This window comes from Carya illinoinensis, chromosome 14, assembly GCF_018687715.1.
Source record: "Carya illinoinensis cultivar Pawnee chromosome 14, C.illinoinensisPawnee_v1, whole genome shotgun sequence".
Classification (NCBI taxonomy): Eukaryota; Viridiplantae; Streptophyta; class Magnoliopsida; order Fagales; family Juglandaceae; genus Carya; species Carya illinoinensis.
The window spans coordinates 15044909-15068042 of NC_056765.1; the positions used below are offsets into that span (position 1 = coordinate 15044909).

A 23134-nucleotide genomic window follows, 5' to 3' on the forward strand; every position below is an offset into this window, starting at 1 on the left:
GGGCGTTACTCCCTACTTTTCATGGCTTGGAAAATGAAAATCCATATGTGCAAATTAGGGAGTTTGAGGAAGTAGTTGCAACTTTTCATAGTCAAAATGCAACTGATGACATTGTGAGACTTAAGTTCTTTCCTTTCTCTTTGAAGGATAGAGCTAAAAGTTGGCTATACTCATTAAGACCACGATCTATTGGGTCATAGAATGAGATGACTTAGGTCTTCTTTAATAAATACTTTCCCAAACATAAGATCAATGCTTTAAAAAGGCAAATCTCCACCTTTGTACAAAAGGACAGTGAGACTTTGTATCAGTCTTGGGAGAGATTTAAGGAGCTATTGAGTATGTGTCCTCACCATGTGTAATGGTGAGTTCTTACAGAAAGATCCTGATGAGGCCATAGAATACCTCAATGAGCTTGCTGAAAAAGCTCACACTTGGACTAGACCTAGTGCTACTAAGAGCACAAATAGGTCACGACCTGTAGGAAACCTAAATGTGGTGGAATTTACCATTTCAGGGAAGAGAATAACCTAAAGGCTAAGGTTGAGATGCTCACTAGGGAACTAGAGGTGTTGAAGACTAAGGACTTAAAGCCAATACAAGTGGCTAATAATGCAGAATCTTTTGGACCATGTTTTGTGTGTGGCGGAATAGATCATCTTGCTAAAGAGTGTCCCACATTTTCTGAGATGAGAGGGATGTATGAGGAACAATGTAATGTCTTAGGTATGTACATGAAGCCTGTTGCACCTTTCTCTGATACCTACAATTCTGGGTGGCATAATCACCCCAATTTTAGTTGGAAATCTGAAAAACAACAGCCTACACAACCCTCTAGATCATATCATGCACCTTCATCTTCTAGGAGTCCTTTAGAAGACACTTTGCATACTTTTATTGAGGCACATAATAAAACTAATCAAAGGTTTGAATCTTTGATTATGCAGGTTGTTGAAGAAAACAAAGAGATAAAGAGTCATATATCCAAGATAATGAGCTCCTTGAGTGTGAATGAGCGTGGCAAGTTTCCTTCTCTAGCTCAATCCGCACCCCAAGGTTAGCATATTGCACAAAAAAATTTGAAAGAGGTCAATGCCATTGTGACAAGAAGTGGTAAGTCCTTACACATCCAAACAACTGAAAAACCAAAGGATGTTGAAGAGGAAAAAAGCAATGATAGTACCGAGTTCCCCAAGGATGCCGAGGTAATCAAGGGTCTAGTTAAGGTACCATTTCCTCAAGTTTTAAAATCTGGTATGCGAACTTTGGATCCTAGTAATGAAATCTTGGAGAACCTCAGGCAGGTAAAGGTTAACCTTCCTCTTTTGCATGTTATTAAACAAATTCTCACTTATGCAAAAGTTCTTAAAGATTTGTGTACGGTTAAGAGGAAGCACCATGTTAAGAATATAGCATTTCTGACAGAGCAAGTTAGTGCTCTAATTGAACAGTGAATTCCTCCTAAGTATAAGGATCCTGATTGTCCAACCATTGCATGTAATATTGGGAATCATGAGTTTGGGCAAGCCTTGCTAGATCTAGGAGCTAGTGTTAATTTGATGTCTTATTCCATTTATTTGCAGCTTGGTTTGGGTGAAATTAAGCCTACTTCTATTGTGCTTCAGTTGGCTAATCGTTCAGTTAAGAAACCGAGAGGGATATTTGAGGATGTTTTGATCCAAATTGATAAGTTTTATTATCCTGTTGATTTCTTAATTTTGGACACTCAATCAATTGTTGAGTCTAACTCTAAGGTTCCTCTCATATTAGGTAGACCTTTCCTTACTACGGTTAATGCACTTATAAATTGCAGGAATGGGTTGATGAAGCTATCTTTTGGAAACATAACCATGGAGGTTAACATTTTCCATATTGAGAAACAACCAATAGATGACGAGTGCCATCAAACGTACATGATTGATGCAGTCATAGACAAGGATTATGGCACACAGGCTTGGCAACAAAAATTTGAGGAGTTGCCTAAGAAATGTGAAAAACATATTCCTGTAAGTATGAAAGCACCAAGAGTTAAATTGAAACCTTTGCCTAAGTTTAAAGTCTATAAGGTTAAAATAAAAACGTTTCATGATAAAAATATTCTTAGGAAGAGGTTTAAACCTAATGACCGAATATACTTATATGATTTTGGATTTCACAAGCACCAAGGAAAACTTCGGTTTAGATGGACTGACCCATTTGTAGCGAAGAATGTTTTTGTAAATGGGACGGTAGAAATAGAAGATCCTAAGGATGGTCGGATCTTTAAAGTAAATGGTCAATTCCTTAAAGTATTAATTGATAGGCAAGTTCCAGAAGTGGAATATATTCCACTTGTGGATCCAGTCTATCAACCTTTTAACCTTGACTACACCACCCATGGATGTTTTTCTTTATTTATTTTGTTTTGCTTTGTTTTATTTTTGTTTTCTCTTATTTTCTTTCTTTTCCTTTTTGTTTGCTGTTATTTTTTATTTTTTTTTTCTTATTGCAGGATAATTTCATTTCGTCATTTCAGGTTACCATCTTTGGTGCTTAGCGAGCTACCATCGTCACTCATCAGGTGTATTCTACCATTTTCAGTTACTCCCTATTCAATTTTGATTCTTAAACATTGAGGATAATGTTTCATTTAAATTGGGGGGTGGCGGTGCAAATTCAGTATTTAAAATGCTTGTTGGAACTCTATGGCATATTTTCATGTGTCAATTTTTTTTTAATTTGCATCACATGTGCATCATTTTCACATGTGTACGCATTCTCATTCATAGCCATCTTCATGAATTCATCAAACCCACCATAATCATTTTTGCTAAGCATTCACAGAACCCTTAATGCACTTATCCAAGTTTTGTGGTAAGATGGTGGTTTGACACATGTAGCTAGAGAACTCTTTTGCTTAAGTATTCATGTAGACGATTGAGAGTATACAAATGCAGACGATTGAGAGTATACAAATGCAGTAAATTGTGATAAGCGTTCATTCATCTGTTGAATTGGGCACTTCTATTTGAGAATATCATTACATGGTTTGTGGTACGATGGTGGATATACTTGGGATATGACGAAGGTCAACTTAGGATTAACGTTTGAGCCTTTCAAGCTATCACTTTCCATCATAGACCCCTAGTAGCCAACTTTGAGCCAATAAACACATGTAGACTTTTCTTTTCATATGCCCATATCATCCATGCCTCTCCACATTGGAGTATACCTATATACTATTTTCTTACCCTTTTTACTTCTAAGTATATGCTAGGTGTGGAATTTGCATTCTCTTTCTTTTATTTTATCATTTTCAATTAAAAAAGAAGAAGAAGAAGACGATAGAAAAAAAAAAAGAAAAAAGAGAAGAGTACAAGTTGCAAAGTCAAAATTTGATTACGCCCAAAGAATAACGCAGTAATTGTAGAATAGCTTTGGGGTGTCGATTCCACCGGAAGACAAATTAAAAGAATAGCAAGAGGAACAAAGAAACTAAGAAAAATATTAAATAAGTAATGGAGAACAAAGATTAATTTTAAATGTAAATTAAAGTGAAGCAAAGTGATTAACGGAAAAAGTACTCAAATTTGACGAACAGTAGAGCGTCGGGAATCCCTTGTACAAATCCGGTATTTTAATTATTCTTAATTCATTGGATAACTCAATTAGGAAGTCAATTCCAGAAATTCCCAATCGGAAGGTATAGATTTATAAACTGAAATTAAATCAAATTTAACCCTTTGAAAAATCATTCACTACTTTTAAAATATGTAAATTACTACCCCTATTGAAAAAATCCAATGACGACAATATACTCAGAGAGCGATATTGCAGCAAAAAACTAAATCAATATAGATAAATAATTGATCTAAACATAATCAAAGAGCTAATCCATTCAATAGAAAAAGCATAACTGAGTCTATAAATAGATTAAATTCTACGATTATTCGGAGAAGAAAACATCAACGATGAATTGAGAATGATAAAACAAAAGAGTTTTAGTAATTGAAAATCAAATACATGAATTAAAAATAAATTAGAAATACCATCTAATGCGCAAGTTCATCCCTAACCCTACTTGAGAATTTAGTTACCCATAAATATACTAGACAACAAAAATCTCCAGAGAAAACTGAAACGAACGGTGGCCATGGAAGTGATTTTCTCCTCTCTTCAGATCTGCCTCTTGTGCCTCCTCCCCCCTCTCTATTTCGTGCAAATGATATGCTTATATAAAGTAGGAAAGAAACCCTAATGTCCTCTTAATTTTCGCATAAAAAAATCGCCTAAATTTTAGGACTTATATTGGCAGCCATGTACGCCCTTCAGGAGTTCAAATTTGGAAATCCTTATTAGAGACAAAGTTATAGCGCTTTAAGATAGATTTTTAATTCATCAAGAATCGCATCAATCCGATATATGAGTAAAAACATACAGTCAAAAGACTAAAATATGTTCAGACTGTCTCCTAGCCAATTTCGGACTTGGACTTCTTGTGGTTTCATTTTGTGATTTTTTTTCTTTTTTTCTTCTTCCAAATTGCTCACAGACCTCGTGAATGTCCTCCTTTGAATTTGACTGGACTTGACTTGCTCTTTTATAAACTATGAAATTAGACGTAAAAAAATGCCTTAGGAGTATTCCAAAGTAAATAGAAATTCAATTTAAGAATACACACTAATTTCTATGATTTCTATTCACATTTTAGCATTTTAGTCCAACAATAGGGTATTTAGAGTGCACTTTCACACACTCATTGTGACGCCCCCAACTCCCACGTACGGACACGTGGAAATCGAGGCGTCGGGATGATGACAACACGGGTCACACATCCCATCGACGAGTGCCAAGTGTGTGTACATGCAACACGTGTACAAATAAAATAGCGCAGCGGATAATAAAGTCATATAACTAAGTACCAGAATTTTTATTTAAATACAAACTCGTTCAAAGCACATATAATAAAATATTACAAGTCTCAAATATTGTTTCAAACCAAATTACAAGCTATAAAAACTGATAGAGATAATTTTTAAACATCAAAGACTTCAAGTCAAAACTCCAGTATATTACGCTCCTGAGTGACCAGAGGAGCTCCACCGAGATAATGACCCATCTCAGCTTGGGGTCGTGATACACACGCACCCAAAAATCCATTTACGCATGAAAACCCAGTTTTCATGATTCAACACATGTACATGTATGCCGTTATGCAAAAAAATCCAATTTTTCCTTTTTAAAACATGAACATCCATGCTCCATGAAATGCACACCTCAAGATACAATTTAATCAACAAATCACAATATCAACAACAACCAAACAACTCCGTCCTCAAATCCATCCAACCCCCGACTCCTCGGATTCAGTCCCCAATAACCAACCGTCAATGAATTTATTGTAAAAGCAATAATATATTTAAATCTAAAATAGAATTTGGAAAATACTCACAGCGTTATATAATAATTTTTGAAGGATCAAGAGGCTGCAAACGGCGGAGAAAAAGCAACGTAACAGTGTAAAATACACTATGGTCGTGGGTTGTAAAATACCCACTTTCGAATGAGGATAAACCAAGACTTGGGATTGATAGGGAATGACCTAGAGGTGTTTATGAAGCTAATGGAAGTGAGAGTTGGCGGTGGAAATGGCGGTGGAAGTGAAAAATGGTAAAAACAAGGATGAGCTCGTGGGCTATTCCGGCAACGGATCGGAGCTGGAAATGGGTGGTTTAGGACAGCAAGAGGTAGATGATGAAGTGGTGAAGAGATGGTGGCCGGAGGTGGAACGACGGCGGTGGAAAGAGGGAAAAACCGCGTGGCTTGGAGGAGCTCGTGGCGGCTAACGGTGGCTCGGATGGAGGTGAAACTTGGTGGGGAGGTTCACCGGTCAGAGGGGAAGAAAACTGGGTGGGTGGTGTAGGCCACAGTGGCCGGACGGCGGTGGTCTAGGCGGTAGAAGGAAAACGCCGATGGTGAGGAGAGAGAGAACGTATTGCGCGAGGGAGAAGAACGGGAAGGAAGAAGAAAAAAGAAGAAAAAAAGAAAGAAAAATAAAAGGAAAGAGAAAAAGAAAAAGAGAAAAAGAAAAGATGGGGAAAAGAAATGAGTTCTAATCCTCACCTCTGGAGTCCCGAAACTGATCCGACGAAAACAATTTTAAAAGCTATAAAACGAATAAAATAATTTAAACACCACGTCAAGCTAAAATATAATAAATAATTATTAAATACTAACAACAAAATTTTAAATCCAAAAACAAACTAAAAATAAATTACACAGCAATTTAAACTCAAAATGATAATTAATATTAAGAAAGCTCTACTAAATAATTTTCACAGCTAAATAAATTCAATTAAAATACAATAATTTAAAATAAAGGAACCAATATTTAATTAAATTAAAGTACTCCTTTTGTGATGACCCGTTTTTGAGGGTATTTTCGCTTAAATAATTATTTTTATTTTAATTAATATATCAGCTATTTATTTTAATTTATTTGCGTTTTAAAATTGATTTTTAATTTAATTTAATTTATTTGATGTAGTGTTTTATTTCTTTTAGTTGTTTTGTGGTTTTAACCTCTTTTTGGGCGGTTTAGTTTTGTTTTCCGGATGAGGATTAGATCTCCTCTTTTCCCTACATCTCTTTTCTTTTCTCTTTTTTCCTTTCTTTTTATTTTTCCTCTTTCTTTTTCCTTCTTCTTTTCTTTTTCCTTTCTTTTTCTTTTTTCTTCTTTTTCTTTTTTCTCTCTTCTCTCTCCCCGATCGGTTCCCCCCCCAAGCTCTCTCTCTCTCCTCCCTGTCCCTCACGCCGAACACCTTCTCTCTACCGACCCACCACTCGGCCCCCCACCAGTCCCATTCTCTTCCCCTCCCTCCGGCGCACCACCCCTCCAAAGCCCACCCCCAACCGGCCGGCCGTTTGGCCGGAAAAGCTCCAAGAAGGGCGCACGGATTTTGCTCCGATCCGCCGCCGTAGCTCCACCTCCGGCCACCACTTCTTCACCACTTCATCACCGACTCCTTGCCGTCCTAACCCACCCATTTCCGGTCTCCAACGACCACCGGAACAGCTCCTACGAGCTTAGTTTCCGATTTGGGTTTTTCGGCCATTTTCCGGCGACTCCGCCGCCACCCACGGCCGTTCATCACTTCCAATAGCTTCACAACCATCCCTAGACCATACCCTATCAATTTCATGTCCTAGTTTGTCCCCGTTCAAAAGTGGGTTTTTCAAACCCACGGCCACAGTGAATTTTCACTGTGACGTTACTTTTCCGCCGCCGTTTGCAACGCCGCGTGTTTTCTAAAATTGCCATATAGCACTGTAAGTATTTTCCAAACCCTATTTTCAGATTTAAATATATATTGCTCATTCAATTTATTTTATCTGTTGGTTGGTTGATTCCGGACTGAGTCCGAGGAGTTTCGGGGGTCGGATGGATGGAGGACGGAGTTGTCTGTTTAATTGTTTTATGTTGTTTGATTATTTTATTATGCATTGTTATGGCATTGCATGGTGCATGCACGTGTGTTTGTGGAATTGTGTGAAAAGCCTGTGTTTTGGCGTGAGTGGTTTTACGGGTGCGTGTGTATCACGACCCCAAGCCGGGATGGGGTATTATCCCGGTGGAGCTCCTCTGGTCACTCGGGAGCGGAATAAACTGAGTGATGTCCCCTGAGTTGTCGCTAGACGACGGGAGCGGGGGCTAGGGGTTGCTTGGCTACGAACGCGCCGGGCGCAGAACTGGGCATCGCCCTACGCACCGACTCCGTGGCCCTTTGCTGGTGAGGGCTAGAGGATGCTTGGCTACTCACGCGCGGGGCACGGAACTGGGCATCGCTTGTTAGGTGTCACACGCGCGGTGGTACTCTGCGGTGTGGCACTGGAGCCAGGGTGTGCGGATGACCCCTAGGGTAGGTCATGGTGCACGCGGTTAAAATTTGGATAATGGTTTGAGAGGCCAAATGGGACTTTTGGCGTGGTATTGGGCCAAATGGACTTTTGGCGAGATATTGGGCCAAATGTGACTTTTGGCGTGTTAGTTAGAAAGGTTGTGTGTTTTTGGGCCAAATGGGTTTTTGGCGTGTGTGGAAAACGGGTGTTTTTTGGGCTTTGTGCATTGGCATGTTTCATGCATCTTGTTTGGGTTTTATGTGTTTTTATCTGGTAGTGTTTGGGTTTTACTTACCTGCGGTACCATTCTTGGTTCCGTAGCTTTTGGTGCAGAGTTAGAGGACGAAGAGGAGGAGGCTGAGCCCGAGGATGCGGCTCCGCCGGGCTGCTGAGGCTATATTTTATATTTGTTTAAAACTGTATTTGTGTTTTGTAATATTTTATCTACGTACGTTTTAAACAGCTTGTATTACGTTAAGAAAAATTCTGGTACTTAGTTATGACTTTCGTTATCCGCTGCGTGTTCTTTCGTGCACATTTGTTGCCTTTGCACACACTTGGCACCCGTCGATAGGGTGGTGGCCCGGGTTGTCACCATCCGGACGTCTCGATTTCCCCGTGTTCGGGCGTGGGGATTTGGGGACGTCACAGGTGGTATCAGAGCGGTTTGGCTCTGGGTAAAACCACATGTCCCGTAGGTGGTACCAGAATGTTTTTAAAGTTGTGTTTTGAAAATTATGTTAAGTATAGTTGTTTTATTCGTTTTATTTGTTTGGGCTTGTTTGCGTGTTTTTATTTTATTTAGTTATGTTTTGGCATGCTGGTTTCTTTTGTTTCTTGCTGTGTAGTGCTGTTTTTGTTTTTGTTGGTTTTATGATGGTTTTATTTGTTTTCTTAAAGGAGGGTCAAGAGTGGGGTTGTGACAGGAATATGGGGAGACCAGGGAGACCAAGGAAAAATACTCAGGAGCCACGGGACAATACCTCCAGGGATGACTCCATAGCCGAAGCAATTCGGCAGATGACGGAGTTTATGCAACAAAGTGCGAGGTCTCAACAGTCAGGGCCTTGGCCACCACAAGAACCTTGGCCACCACAAGGGGGTCCTTGGCCACCATCAGGAGGGCCTTGTCCACCATCAGGAGGGCCTTATCCATTGTTAGGAGAGCCTTGTCCGCAACAAGGAGGGTATTGGCCACAACCAGGAGGTCCCTGGCCTTATCAGGGAGGGCCTTGGATGTATCCAGGAGGGTCCAGTAGCATGGTGCAAGCCGGATGCACCTATGAGCGCTTCCTGGCGCATAGGACTCCACACTTCACTGGAAATGAGGATCCACTTCAGGCTGGAAAATGGATCAAAGATCTGGAGAAGACTTTTGAGGTGTGTGGGTGCACTGAGGCACAGCAAGTACTTTACGCCAGCTATCTCTTGCAAGGTACCGCTTCTGATTGGTGGGATACCAAGAGGGTGTTGTTGGAATCTGAACTGGGATCTTTCGCTGCGGTGACCTGGCAGCATTTCAAGAAGGAGTTCAATGACCGCTTCTTTCCCGCATCGATAAGGAAGTAAAAGGCAAGAGAGTTCTCCAATCTGGTCCAAGGGGGCGCGACAGTGGAGCTATACGCCCGGAGGTTCATAGAACTTGAGCGGTTTGCTCCTCACCTTGTCGCCACTGAGGAGATGCGAGCAGATCGTTTCCAGGAGGGGCTGCGTCATGACATACGCCGTATGGTGGTCAGCTATCGGATATCCACTTTTCAGGAGTTAGTGGATGTGGCCACCCTTATAGAGCGGGAAAATAATCTGAGTATGGGCTCCCCTCCAGGGCAAAAGAGGCGGAGTTTTTCTGGTGAAGGAAGCAGCTCGGGTTCGCCTCAGAAGTTTGTTCAGCGGACCGGAACTCGACCTCAAGCATCCTCAAGTGTTCGCATGGGAGGACGTGTGCCTGTTTGTGGAGCTTGTAATAGAGCTCATGAGGGCGAGTGTCGGACGAGTAGCGGACCCCAGTGTTATCGGTGCGGCCAAGTGGGACATATCGCTCGGGATTGCCCCGTCAGAGTTCAAGGAAGCCGTGGAGGTAGACACGGTGGAAGAACCAACCCGAGACAAGCAGTGCAAGCCCGGGTTTATGCTGTCACACCCGGAGAGGTGGATGATGAGGCACCAGCGACCCATGATGCTGGAGTAATCACAGGTATGGATTAATTTAATTTTTAAGTTGGATTTAATTTTTGGTGCATTTGGTTTCTTCGTTGTTTTTTTTGGATTTCATGGGTTGTGTGTTTGGTTAAGGAAGAGTCCGTTTGTATGAGTTTTATGCTTGTACTTTGTTTGATTCCGGTGCTTCACGATCGTTTGTGTCTTCCACGTTTGCACGGGTCTGTAATTTAGTCGCGGAACCATTGCCGAAGGCTATGGTAGTGGCGCTACCCGATGGCGAGATGGTGTGGTGTTCCAAGGTTGCTTTGGGATGCCCGTTAAATTTTGAGGGAAGATTCTTGGATGCTGATTTGGTGGTGTTCAAGCTGTTGGGTTTTGATATCATCCTCGGGATGGATTGGCTATACCGATATTCTACGAGTATTAATTGCAGAAGTCGGATAATTAGCTTTCAGCTTCCAGATGGTGATTGTCTGGAATTTGCGGGGAGTAGATTAAAAGAAAAGCCAATGATTATATCGGCGATTCAGGCAAAACGAGAGATTGCATGGGGAGCGGATGCATTCTTGGTGCAGATGGTGTCCACGCCGTCTGAGAAGAAGTCTTTGGCAGACATCCCAGTTGTGGAAGAATTCCCCGATGTGTTTGTGGATGACCTGCCCAGACTACCCCCTATTCGGGAAATGGAGTTTGTTATAGATTTGGAACCTGGAGCGGCTCCTGTGCATAAAGCTCCTTATCGCATGGCACCGGCTGAATTGAAAGAGTTGAAGACTCAGTTGCAAGAACTGGTAGAGAAGAGATTTATTCAGCCTAGTACGTCGCCGTGGGGTGCACCAGTTTTATTTGTTAAGAAGAAAGATGGAACCCTCCGTATGTGCATTGACTATCGGGAATTGAATAAGGTGACCATCAAAATAAATACCCTCTCCCGCGGATTGATGATTTGTTTGACCAGCTTCAAGGAGCAGCCGTGTTCTCTAAGATTGATCTGAGGTCGGGATACTGCCAGCTGAGAATCAGAGACCAGGATGTGCCTAAAACTACTTTCAGGTCGAGGTATGGGCATTATGAATTTAAGGTGATGCCGTTTGGGTTAGCTAATGCCCCTGCAGCGTTCATGGATTTGATGAATCGAGTGTTTCGACCTTATCTGGATTCCTTTGTGGTAGTATTTATTGATGATATACTGATTTATTCCCGAGATGTTGAAGAGCATGTGTATCATCTTAGTCTGGTACTAGAGAGATTGAGAGAACACCAGCTATACGCCAAGCTCAGCAAGTGTGAGTTCTGGTTGGAAGAAGTTAAATTTCATGGGCATGTAATTTCCCGGGGCGGAGTGGCAGTTGATCCTAGTAAGGTAGAAGCCATATTGCCATGGCAACGCCCGACAACAGTGCGCGAGGTCAGGAGTTTCTTGGGGCTCGCCGGATACTACCGAAGATTTGTAGAGGGTTTTGCTCGCCTATCCGGACCTCTCACAGCTTTGACTCGGAAGAATATAGAATTTGTTTGGTCAGAGAAATGTGAGAGAAGCTTCCAGGAATTGAAGAACAGGTTGACAACGGCACCAATGTTAGCGCTCCCAGAACCGCATAAGCCATTCGTAGTCTTCAGTGATGCGTCTAAGTTCGGTTTGGGTTGTGTCCTTATGCAGGAAGGACGGGTTGTAGCCTATGCATCTCGTCAGCTAAAGGACCATGAGAAGAATTATCCGACGCACGATCTAGAATTGGCTGCGATTGTTTTTGCCCTTAAGATCTGGCGGCACTTCTTGTATGGGGAAGCTTGCGAGGTATTTACTAATCATAAGAGCTTGAAGCATTTGTTTTCCCAGAAAAATCTGAATATGAGGCAAAGGCGTTGGCTGGAGCTAATCAGTGACTATCAGTGTGAGATCAAGTACCACCCGGGGAAGGCTAATATAGTTGCTGATGCTTTGAGCCGGAAGTCTCATTTGGAAGATGAAGCCGAGCCGTCAGAATTGGAATCGTTGCTTTGTGGGATGAGAAGGCTCCTTATAGAGAGTTCGCAGCAAGTAGAGATTTTGTCTTCAGTTCTTGATATTCGGGTAACTGATTTTGAAGAATTGAAAGCTCTCCAAAGAAAGGATCCGAAGCTGCTGAACATCAGGAAAAGAGTCCGAAAGTCTCGAGGGCCGTTGCACTATAGCATGGATAGTGATGGGATACTTCGGTTCCGAGATCGCAGAGTAGTCCCAAAGGACTCAGATTTCAAAGAACGGATCATGGCGGAAGCTCATGCGGCCCCGTATTCAGTTCATCCCGGCAGTACAAAGATGTATCGAGACTTGAAGAAAAATTACTGGTGGGATGGAATGAAGAAGGACGTTGCCTTATATGTGGAGAAATGCCACACGTGCCGTCAGGTAAAGGCCGAGCATCAGAGACCTGCAGGTATGCTCCAACCCCTCCCTATTCCTGAGTGGAAATGGGATGATATCACGATGGACTTCGTAGTGGGTTTGCCGAGAACGCTTAGTGGGAAGAATTCTGTTTGGGTGATTGTGGACCGGTTAACGAAGAGTGCTCATTTTCTGCCTATTAATAACACCGACTCTTTGGGTAAGTTGACCCGTTTGTATGTCAAAGAGATAGTGTGACTACATGGCGTACCAAAGAGTATAGTGTCGGATCGAGACCCGAGGTTTACGTCACAGTTCTGGAAGAGTTTGCAGGCAGCTTTGGGTACTAAGTTGAAGTTCAGTACTGCTTATCACCCACAGACAGACGGCCAGTCAGAGCGTACCATTCAGACCCTGGAAGACATGTTGCGAGCATGTGTCCTGGAATTCCAAGGGAGTTGGGAAAATCATTTGCCGCTCATTGAGTTTGCCTACAATAACAGCTTCCATGCGACCATTCAGATGGCTCCCTATGAAGCTCTTTATGGGAGAAAGTGTAGGTCGCCCTTGTGTTGGGATGAAGTTGGGGAGAGTAGGGTAATTGGACCCGAAATAATTCAAGAAATGCAAAGCCAAGTCCGGATCATCAGAGACAAAATGGCGGCAGCTCAGAGTCGCCAGAAAAGCTACGCTGACACCCGGAGGAGAGAGTTGTCTTTTGAAGTTGGTGATTGGGTTTACCTTAAAGTCTCTCCCACTAGAGGTGTTAAGCGTTTTGGTAAGAAGAGGAAACTAGATCCGAGGTACGTCGGCCCTTTTCAGATTCTGGAGAGAGTAGGGTCCGTCGCCTATAGAGTTGCTTTGCCAGATTATTTTTGGGATGTTCATGATGTCTTCCACGTATCATCCCTGAAGAAGAGCTTTGGACAGCAAGAGCCACATTTCGTCGACCCAGCAGGTATTCAGATGCAACCGGATCTCACCTATGAAGTTGTTCCGTTGCAGATCATGGATTGGAAGGAGCAACAGTTGAGGTCCAAGACGATACCGTTGGTTAAACTGGCTTGGGGAGATCCGTTAGCTCAAGACTTCTCTTGGGAGCTAGCAGCGGACATGAGGGAGCAGTACCCGTACTTGTTTAAATGATGAAGGTATGTATTTTAATCTTGATCTCAGTTGGTTTATGTGCGTTCATGTGGCTTGTTTAAGCTGGTGGTTGATCTTGCAAATTTCGAGGATGAAATTTGTTTTTAAGGAGGGGAGGATGTGATGACCCGTTTTTTAGGGTATTTTCGCTTAAATAATTGTTTTTATTTTAATTAATATATCAGCTATTTATTTTAATTTATTTGCGTTTTAAAATTGGTTTTTAATTTAATTTAATTTATTTGATGTAGTGTTTTATTTCTTTTAGTTGTTTTGTGGTTTTAACCTCTTTTTGGGCGGTTTAGTTTTGTTTTCCGGATGAGGATTAGATCTCCTCTTTTCCCTACATCTCTTTTCTTTTTTCTTTTTTCCTTTCTTTTTCTTTTTCCTCTTTCTTTTTCCTTCTTCTTTTCTTTTTCCTTTCTTTTTATTTTTTCTTCTTTTTCTTTTTTCTCTCTTCTCTCTCCCCGATCGGTTCCCCCCCGAGCTCTCTCTCTCTCCTCCCTCTCCCTTACGCCGAACACCTTCTCTCTACCGGCCCACCGCCGTCCGGCCACCACTCGGCCCCCCACCGGTCCCATTCTCTTCCCCTCCCTCCGGCGCACCACCCCTCCAAAGCCCACCCCCAACCGGCCGGCCGTTTGGCCGGAAAAGCTCCAAGAAGGGCGCACGGATTTTGCTCCGATCCGCCGTCGTCGCTCCACCTCCGGCCACCACTTCTTCACCACTTCATCACCGACTCCTTGCCGTCCTAACCCACCCATTTCCGGTCTCCAACGACCACCGGAACAGCTCCTACGAGCTTAGTTTCCGATTTGGGTTTTTCGGCCATTTTTCGACGACTCCGCCGCCACCCACGGCCGTTCATCACTTCCAATAGCTTCACAACCATCCCTAGACCATACCCTATCAATTTCATGTCCTAGTTTGTCCCCGTTCAAAAGTGGGTTTTTCAAACCCACGGCCACAGTGAATTTTCACTGTGACGTTGCTTTTCCGCCGCCGTTTGCAACGCCACGTGTTTTCTAAAATTACCATATAGCGCTGTAAGTATTTTCCAAACCCTATTTTCAGATTTAAATATATATTTCTCATTCAATTTATTTTATCTGTTGGTTGGTTGATTCCGGACTGAGTCCGAGGAGTTTCGGGGGTCGGATGGATGGAGGACGGAATTGTCTGTTTAATTGTTTTATGTTGTTTGATTATTTTATTATGCATTGTTATGGCATTGCATGGTGCATGCACGTGTGTTTGTGGAATTGTGTGAAAAGCCTGTGTTTTGGCGTGAGTGGTTTTACGGGTGCGTGTGTATCACGACCCCAAGCCGGGATGGGGTATTATCCCGGTGGAGCTCCTCTGGTCACTCGGGAGCGGAATAAACTGAGTGATGTCCCCTGAGTTGTCGCTAGACGACGGGAGCGGGGGCTAGGGGTTGCTTGGCTACGAACGCGCCGGGCGCGGAACCGGGCATCGCCCTACGCACCGACTCCGTGGCCCTTTGCTGGTGAGGGCTAGAGGATGCTTGGCTACGCACGCGCGGGGCGCGGAACTGGGCATCGCTTGTTAGGTGTCACACGCGCGGTGGTACTCTGCGGTGTGGCACTGGAGCCAGGGTGTGCGGATGACCCCTAGGGGAGGTCATGGTGCACGCGGTTAAAATTTGGATAATGGTTTGAGAGGCCAAATGGGACTTTTGGCATGGTATTGGGCCAAATGGACTTTTGGCGAGATATTGGGCCAAATGTGACTTTTGGCGTGTTAGTTAGAAAGGTTGTGTGTTTTTGGGCCAAATGGGTTTTTGGCGTGTGTGGAAAACGGGTGTTTTATGGGCTGTGTGCATTGGGCATGTTTCATGCATCTTGTTTGGGTTTTATGTGTTTTTATCTGGTAGTGTTTGGGTTTTACTTACCTGCGGTACCATTCTTGGTTCCGTAGCTTTTGGTGCAGAGTTAGAGGACGAAGAGGAGGAGGCTGAGCCCGAGGATGCGGCTCCGCCGGGCTGCTGATGCTATATTTTATATTTGTTTAAAACTGTATTTGTGTTTTGTAATATTTTATCTACGTACGTTTTAAACAGCTTGTATTACGTTAAGAAAAATTCTGGTATTTAGTTATGACTTTCGTTATCCGCTGCTTGTTCTTTCGTGCACATTTGTTGCCTTTGCACACACTTGGCACCCGTCGATAGGGTGGTGGCCCGGGTTGTCACCATCCGGACGTCTCGATTTCCTCGTGTTCGGGCTTGGGGATTTGGGGACGTCACACCTTTAGTAAAAATACACTTAAAAATGGGGTGTCACATCCTCCCCCCCTTAAAATAAATTTTGTCCTTGAAATTTTTGAGGTCAAACATCTGTGTCAAGCAGGATATGAGGTACAACTCGAGACACATTTGAGGAAACACACTATGATTAACACCCAAATAATTAATGATATTTCTCTCTTGTCTACTCCTATAGGCAATTCCATCATACCCGCACTAGTCTCCTAGTGACCATTACGTCTAGTACTCCTAAGGCTACTATATAATCCGAAATCTCCAATCCCACAAGAACCTTAATACAATACCCAGTACATTCCAATGATTATTATTTTCATGCCAAAACTGTTTTAATCTCAATCAACTCTCATGCTAAAAGAAAACTTCCAAGCCTCTATTATATTCCACAAGTTAGTAAGCTATTAGTCACTTCCGAAGTAAACCATCAATAAGCATAAATTGCACAACCAATGATTAATCTTCCATTAAAATTTTGAATCACTACTAATTCCTCAAAATCAGCACAAAATTTGAATACCTAATTATCTAAAAAAAAATCATACTTCCGTGCACACTCTGATAACTCGCCAAAATACAAAAAAAAAACTATGTCCTCATAAATCAACAGTACAAGCTAACTCAACACTTGAAAACAAGAAAATCATTTGCCACACTTCAATAGAAAATAATATGCCTCCAAAAGCCATGAATTATTACTCACTCCTCATTTGGCTCTTGCTACCGTAATCAAAATCAACATTTTGCAAAATTACATCCATTGATTGATGACAGAAATCAATACTAAATAACCTCAAGGCCCCAAATTGAAAACACATAACATCATCTCAAAATACACTCATCTCTTCTAAAGATAAGAAACATATCCAAAAGGCCCAAGTCCTTCCTGGCCAACCAGTGAGAGCGCCTATAACTTCTATCCGATATCCCACACTTCAAGCTTGTTATCTATATTTGAATAACAACTAATCTTGCAATAACTAAACTCACTATAAACTACCATTGACTTCACCTAGACATAATCGAAACCCGCTTGGTAACTCACCCACCTACTTGTACCCTCAAAAACTCTGGTATTAAAACTTCTAATTCCTTCAATCGCACATCACAAATAAACATCGAGACAGACCATACTGTTTAAATCTTCACTCCATCAAAAACTATTGAACAACACTCATGGATCCTAATGCTTTATTACCTCATACATATGATTATGCTACCCACCGTTGATGCATAAGTTTCAACTTCCAAGATTTTATAAACCACCACACATGGTGACCCAACAATCTCTCTTCAAGTTAAATAATAATTTCTATAATTCTCCCAACTGGACACTCAATCTCCAAAGGAAAGTCTCCAAATTTAAATTCCTATGTGCCCTCAAGTCACAATTAATTCCTAAAGATAATCACTACAATCATTGCCAACCAACATTCCGTTGAGTAACACGCTTCGACTGAACACTCTAATCCACTCACCAATAACTCCAAGTCAAAATCTATTGAATTAAATCCTATCGTACATAATCTACTTCAACACCTATTAAAGTCAATTGTTCCAAGTCCAGAAACGGGACAAAGGCCTGTACTCTTCAAATCCAAATCCACTCATCACTATTACGTGTCGATCGCATGCATCCTTAGCCAAAACCAATAATCATTCAAACGTACAAGAAATCCATTACTACCATTTCCATCACCTGAACTTATATCCGCAAATCAACATGAATCATTCCTGAATTTGTTCAACTTATATCCTTAAAATCAGCAAACAACTATTGCTTAAAGTTTTGTACTGAAAATGACCTTAAACCTATTAATAATCCGTTCCCAAAAGTCTCCGGAACATAAAGCCTCAACTTCAATCGAATTCCACATCAACAAATAACCTATAATTTCCAACACCTCGATGGATCTATTTCTTCTGAATCAATAAAAATCATTTCCTAAAATCTGCTATTACAACCTCAAGTTAACAATAATCATTTTCTGAACTAGATCGATATCTTCAGTCATCAGAGAAATATACGAACTAGATCATTACCTTCAATCTCCAAAGAAATACTCTCCAAAAAATTTCTATATCAATAACTCAACTCAGATCAACCTCATTTTAATGGTTACAAACTAATCACTCTCTAGAGTAGATCAAGCTAGTACACCAAGTCTGTAAAACTAAAAACTCAACTCTTATTATAAATCGGTCATTTAACTTTGTAATTCTAAAATCTTAAATCACATAAGAATCATTTTTTGAAATTTTTAAGATCAATGAACTTACACCCCATAATGAACAATCGACTCCCAAAGCTTTCAAAATCTAGAACATTAATGGATAATAAATCATTTTCTGAAATTCTCAAGATTGATGGCTTTAATCCAAAACATTCACCTTAAAAGCTTGTAAAATCTAAAGCCCCAATTGCCACCAAATTACTCATCTGAATCAACGAAATTAAAAACTTGAAATTTAATTATTTCTCCCAAAGCTTGTCGAACCTAACACCTTAATTACCATAAACTTATTTTCCTAAAATCTATAAGGCCTCAAACCTTAAATAAAATTCTCTTAAACATATCCTTAAAGTTCGTTGAACCTACACTCTTCTATTCTATAGCCTCGTTACATAAATTCTACAAAACCTTGATCTCAATCATCTTAAGCGACTTAAAGCTAATTCCTCTCCTCATTGCGACGTGAATTCCCACCTTACAAAGATTGCCTAAACCATGACATTCCCTTTAGACCTCAACATCATAAAAGCAAACCACATCACTAAGAATTCAAGCCTACTACACTAAATGTTCATGCCTAATAATAGTATTCTCGATTATACCGCATTCCTGACATATCGTAACCCGTAACCCCAATTTCAACTCCGAACAAAACAAATCAAAATAAATTAAAACAAAATAAATAAAATTATAAATAAACCAATTAAATAAAATAACATACACTGAAATAAATAAAACAAATAAGACAACATACTTCCAATTCAAATAAAATAAAATCAAACCAAACCAAACCAAATAAAATAAAATAAATTCAAATCAAATAAAATCGAATCAAGTTAAATAAAAAATATTCAAATTAAATAAACAAAATAATTTCAACTCAAGCTTTTAAAACTTTCTGGTACTCCACCTATGGGACATATGGTTTTACCTAGAGCTGAATTTCTTTGATACCACCTGTGACGCGCCCAACTCCCACGTATGGACACGTGGAAGTCGAGGCGTCGGGATGATGACAACACGGGTCACACATCCCATCGACGAGTGCCAAGTGTGTGTACATGCAACACGTGTACAAATAAAATAGCGGAGCGAATAATAAAGTCTTATAACTAAGTACCAGAATTTTTGTTTAAATACAAACTCGTTCAAAGCACATATAATAAAATATTACAAGTCTCAAATATTGTTTCAAACCAAATTACAAGCTATAAGAACTGATAGAGATAATTTTTAAACATCAAAGACTTCAAGTCAAAACTCTAGCGGAGCTGCCTCCTCGGGCTCAGCCTCCTCCTCTTCCTCCACATCTGCATCAAAGGCTACGGTACCAAAATGGTGCCGCAGGTAAGTAATAATCCAAACGCCACAAGATAAAAATATATTAAACTCAAAAATATGCATGAAATGATGACAAATGCATATGTCTCACAAATCCACATTTTTCCACGCACGCCAAAAATTCCATTTGGCCCCAAAACAATTCCTTCCCAACTCACGCCAAAAGTCGCATTTGGCCCAAATCCAAATCCAAATCAATTCAATATCCAATTATCCGAATGCACCATGACCTCCCCTAGGGGTCATCCGCACACCCTGGCTCCCATCGTCACACCACGGGTAACGACCAAGCGTGTGACTTCGTAACGAGCGATGCCTAGTTCCGCGCCTCGCGCGTACGTAGCCAAGCATCCTCTAGCCCTCGCTAGCAAAGGGCCACGGAGTTGGTATGAGAGCGTTACCATCCCGCCTGCTCTCGTTGTCGCCCAGCGACAACCTAGGGGACATCACTCAGTATATTACACTCCTGAGTGACCAGAGGAGCTCCACCGAGATAATGCCCCATCTCAGCTTGGGGTCGTGATACACACGCACCCAAAAATCCATTTACGCATGAAAACCCAGTTTTCATGATTCAACACATGTACATGTATGCCGTTATGCGAAAAAATCCAATTTTTCCTTTTTAAAACATGAACATGCATGCTCCATGAAATGCACACCTCAAGATACAATTTAATCAACAAATCACAATATCAACAACAACCAAACAACTCCGTCCTCAAATCCATTCGACTCCCAACTCCTCGGACTCAGTCCCGAATAACCAACCAGTCAATGAATTTATTGTAAAAGCAATAATATATTTAAATCTAAAATAGTGTTTGAAAAATACTTACAGCGCTATATAATAATTTTTGATGGATCACGACACTGCAAACGGTGGAGAAAAAGCAACGTAACAGTGTAAAATACACTGTGGCCGTGGGTTGTAAAATACCCACTTTCGAATGAGGATAAACCAAGTGTGACGCCCCCAAATTCCTTTTGGGATTAGACGGACATTTGAAGCGTCAAGACATGTAACATAAGGTTACCTGCCCCCGTTCATGACATATAAGATGTAATGTTCCTAACATGCATCTAACATTATGCAATATTCGCAGCAGATAATTTTTTTTTCTTTAGCAACTATGCACCAAATTGAAAATATCCCAAATGCTTAAAACATACTGGATATATAAAGACTCATTGAACAACTAAGATCATAACACTAGTCCAAAATGATTATGATCCAAAAAGTATTGGAGATGCAACTCCATTGTATAAGTAGTAATTTACGTTAACTACTATATTAACATTGACGTCGCATCATCGCTCAGTCAACTGTGTCTAGTTGGTCAGCTCCTGATTCTCCTTCAGGTCCTGTAACAAGATCTACCATTTGGGAGGAATGCTAGTTGGGACTACCACAGTGAGATTTGATTACAAATCTCAGCAAGTTAACAAAAGACTTCCACACAGGCTAATGATGCATGGATGACAGTAAAAGCATAAATGCATAATCAAATTCATAAGTAATTAAAGCATAACTTAGCATATAACATAGCATAATGACATAACTTAAATTGAAACATGAACTGAACTTGACTTGACATGAAGTTGATCTGAAACTTGACTTATCATGAACTTGTTCTGAAACTTGACTTAACATGAAAAATACATACTCCACAGTTGTTGTGGCCCCATATACTCTACATGTAAATACATACTCCACAGTTGTTGTGGCCCCATGTATTCTACACAAACTGGACTTAACATCAAAAATACATACTCCACAGTTGTTGTGGCCCCATGTATTCTACGTGTAACTACATACTCCACAGTTGTTGTGGCCTCATATATTATGCGGAAACTTATTCTTTAACTGCTTAAATACATACTCCACAGTTGTTGTCGCCCCATGTATTATATGTGTCACAATTGCTGTGTCTCACGTAGTGTATGCGTCACAATTACTGTGACCCCATACATAAGTAATCAAGATGAAACGTGACTGGAATATAAAAGGATTGAAGCCCTGACGTAACATAACGTGACTTGAACATAACTTGAAATACATGACCAACTTGAGATAGAAACATTTCGTAACATGGCATAACATATAATAGACAACATATTTAACATGACATACTTGCAACAATGAATATTACATGACTTGACATACATGTAATAGATGACATACTTAGCATGACGTACTTGTAATGTACAATAATACATAACAGAATATATTATGTAACAGATAAAAATTGATGACAAAATAAATTCTGTATAACAGACAATTACGTGATAACTTGGCATGGCATGACATATATGATAACATACATACATACACTATAGTTCTTTTACTTAGCACACAGTAGACTGCTAGTAAGTTAAAAGCTAACTTACCTCGATCTCCGCGTTTCTTATAAAACCTTAAGCGCGATCATGAGGAACTGTAATTAGTGATTCTAAAAGTTAGCATTAAATCACTAATAAATTAAAATATGAAAAATACTAACTTAAAGAGTAAAATTTTTATTTTACTCACTGCATGTAGGAAAATGACGGTTTTACCCATAACTTAAGGATTTTGCATACTAACTCCAAAAGTCACCAAAATTTACATGCCTCATGTAAATTTTGTCCTGAACTCAAATATCAATTTAGAAAAATTTAAAACTAATCACAACTATTAAAAATCCATAGAGCCGAAATTCCCATATGCTATTTCCATTGATTTTGTTTCCAAGTTGTTTTGATCAACTTTTTGATCTATGACTTATAAATATGTGATCTTCAAACCAAACCATCACATTATTTAAAAAGATGTCCTAAAACATATATAAGCTTCTAATTCAAGATCACATGGTTAAAAATTAATCAAAACATAAATTTAGCCAAGAACATCCACACTTTGGCTTATTTGAATATCTCTTTGCATAAAATTTCATATCTTTGAAACTAATATCAAATATCTTTAAAATAATAATATAACATGTATATAAGATGCTTAGGATCCTCCAATAAAATTATCAAAGTCATTGGAATAGATTTAGACCACCAAAGAGTTAAACTTTCTCATAACAGAAACTGTTTTTCCTCTTCCAGTTTCTAAGTTTCTAAATCTAAGAAAATCTTTCATCAAAACCTTTAATCATCCAAAAATCCTCAACCAATAATCATATACATATGTTAACAATACTCCATAAAAATTTCGGACCAATATCTATCCATTAGCTCGGTCAAAAACTCCAAACTATAACATATTCTCCAGTTTATCTCCCAGAATGACCTTTCTATAGTTTATACAATATTGGACTGACCAAATGATCTTCAAATAGGATAAATAATATATCCACATAAACTACACTCAAAAAGGAACAACTTACATGAAGGAGACTTTATGATAAAACACTTACAAAAGCTTCGGATGGGCGTGCAAAAGAACTGCTAAAAGCTGTTCGAGAGAAAGTGTTTGATATTCTTTTAAAGGAACGTGTAAATGAAGATAAGTTCGTGGGTGATGGCTGGAGATGCTTATGGACGAGATAAGGAAGATGATAAGGCTGGAGTTGAGAGTTGAGTGTAGTTTTCTCCTACCCAAAATATCTATAAAAGATTATCTCAAAATATTCTATCCAATAATATCTACAAAAATCAGCTTAAAATATTTTCCAAATGTGGAGTAGACTTGGAAGAGTAAAGTGGCTAAAATCTTTCCATGTGTACTTTAAATCTCTG

At 40.3% G+C, this 23134-nt stretch overlaps 1 non-coding gene across 1 annotated transcript; it reads right to left on the reverse strand.

The window, feature by feature from the left end:
* Positions 1 to 253: 253 nt before the first annotated feature.
* Positions 254 to 361, reverse strand: LOC122295226. The gene has a single exon (XR_006237890.1). It is a non-coding gene; the product is annotated as a small nucleolar RNA R71 (small nucleolar RNA).
* Between the last annotated feature and the right edge of the window lie 22773 nt (positions 362 to 23134).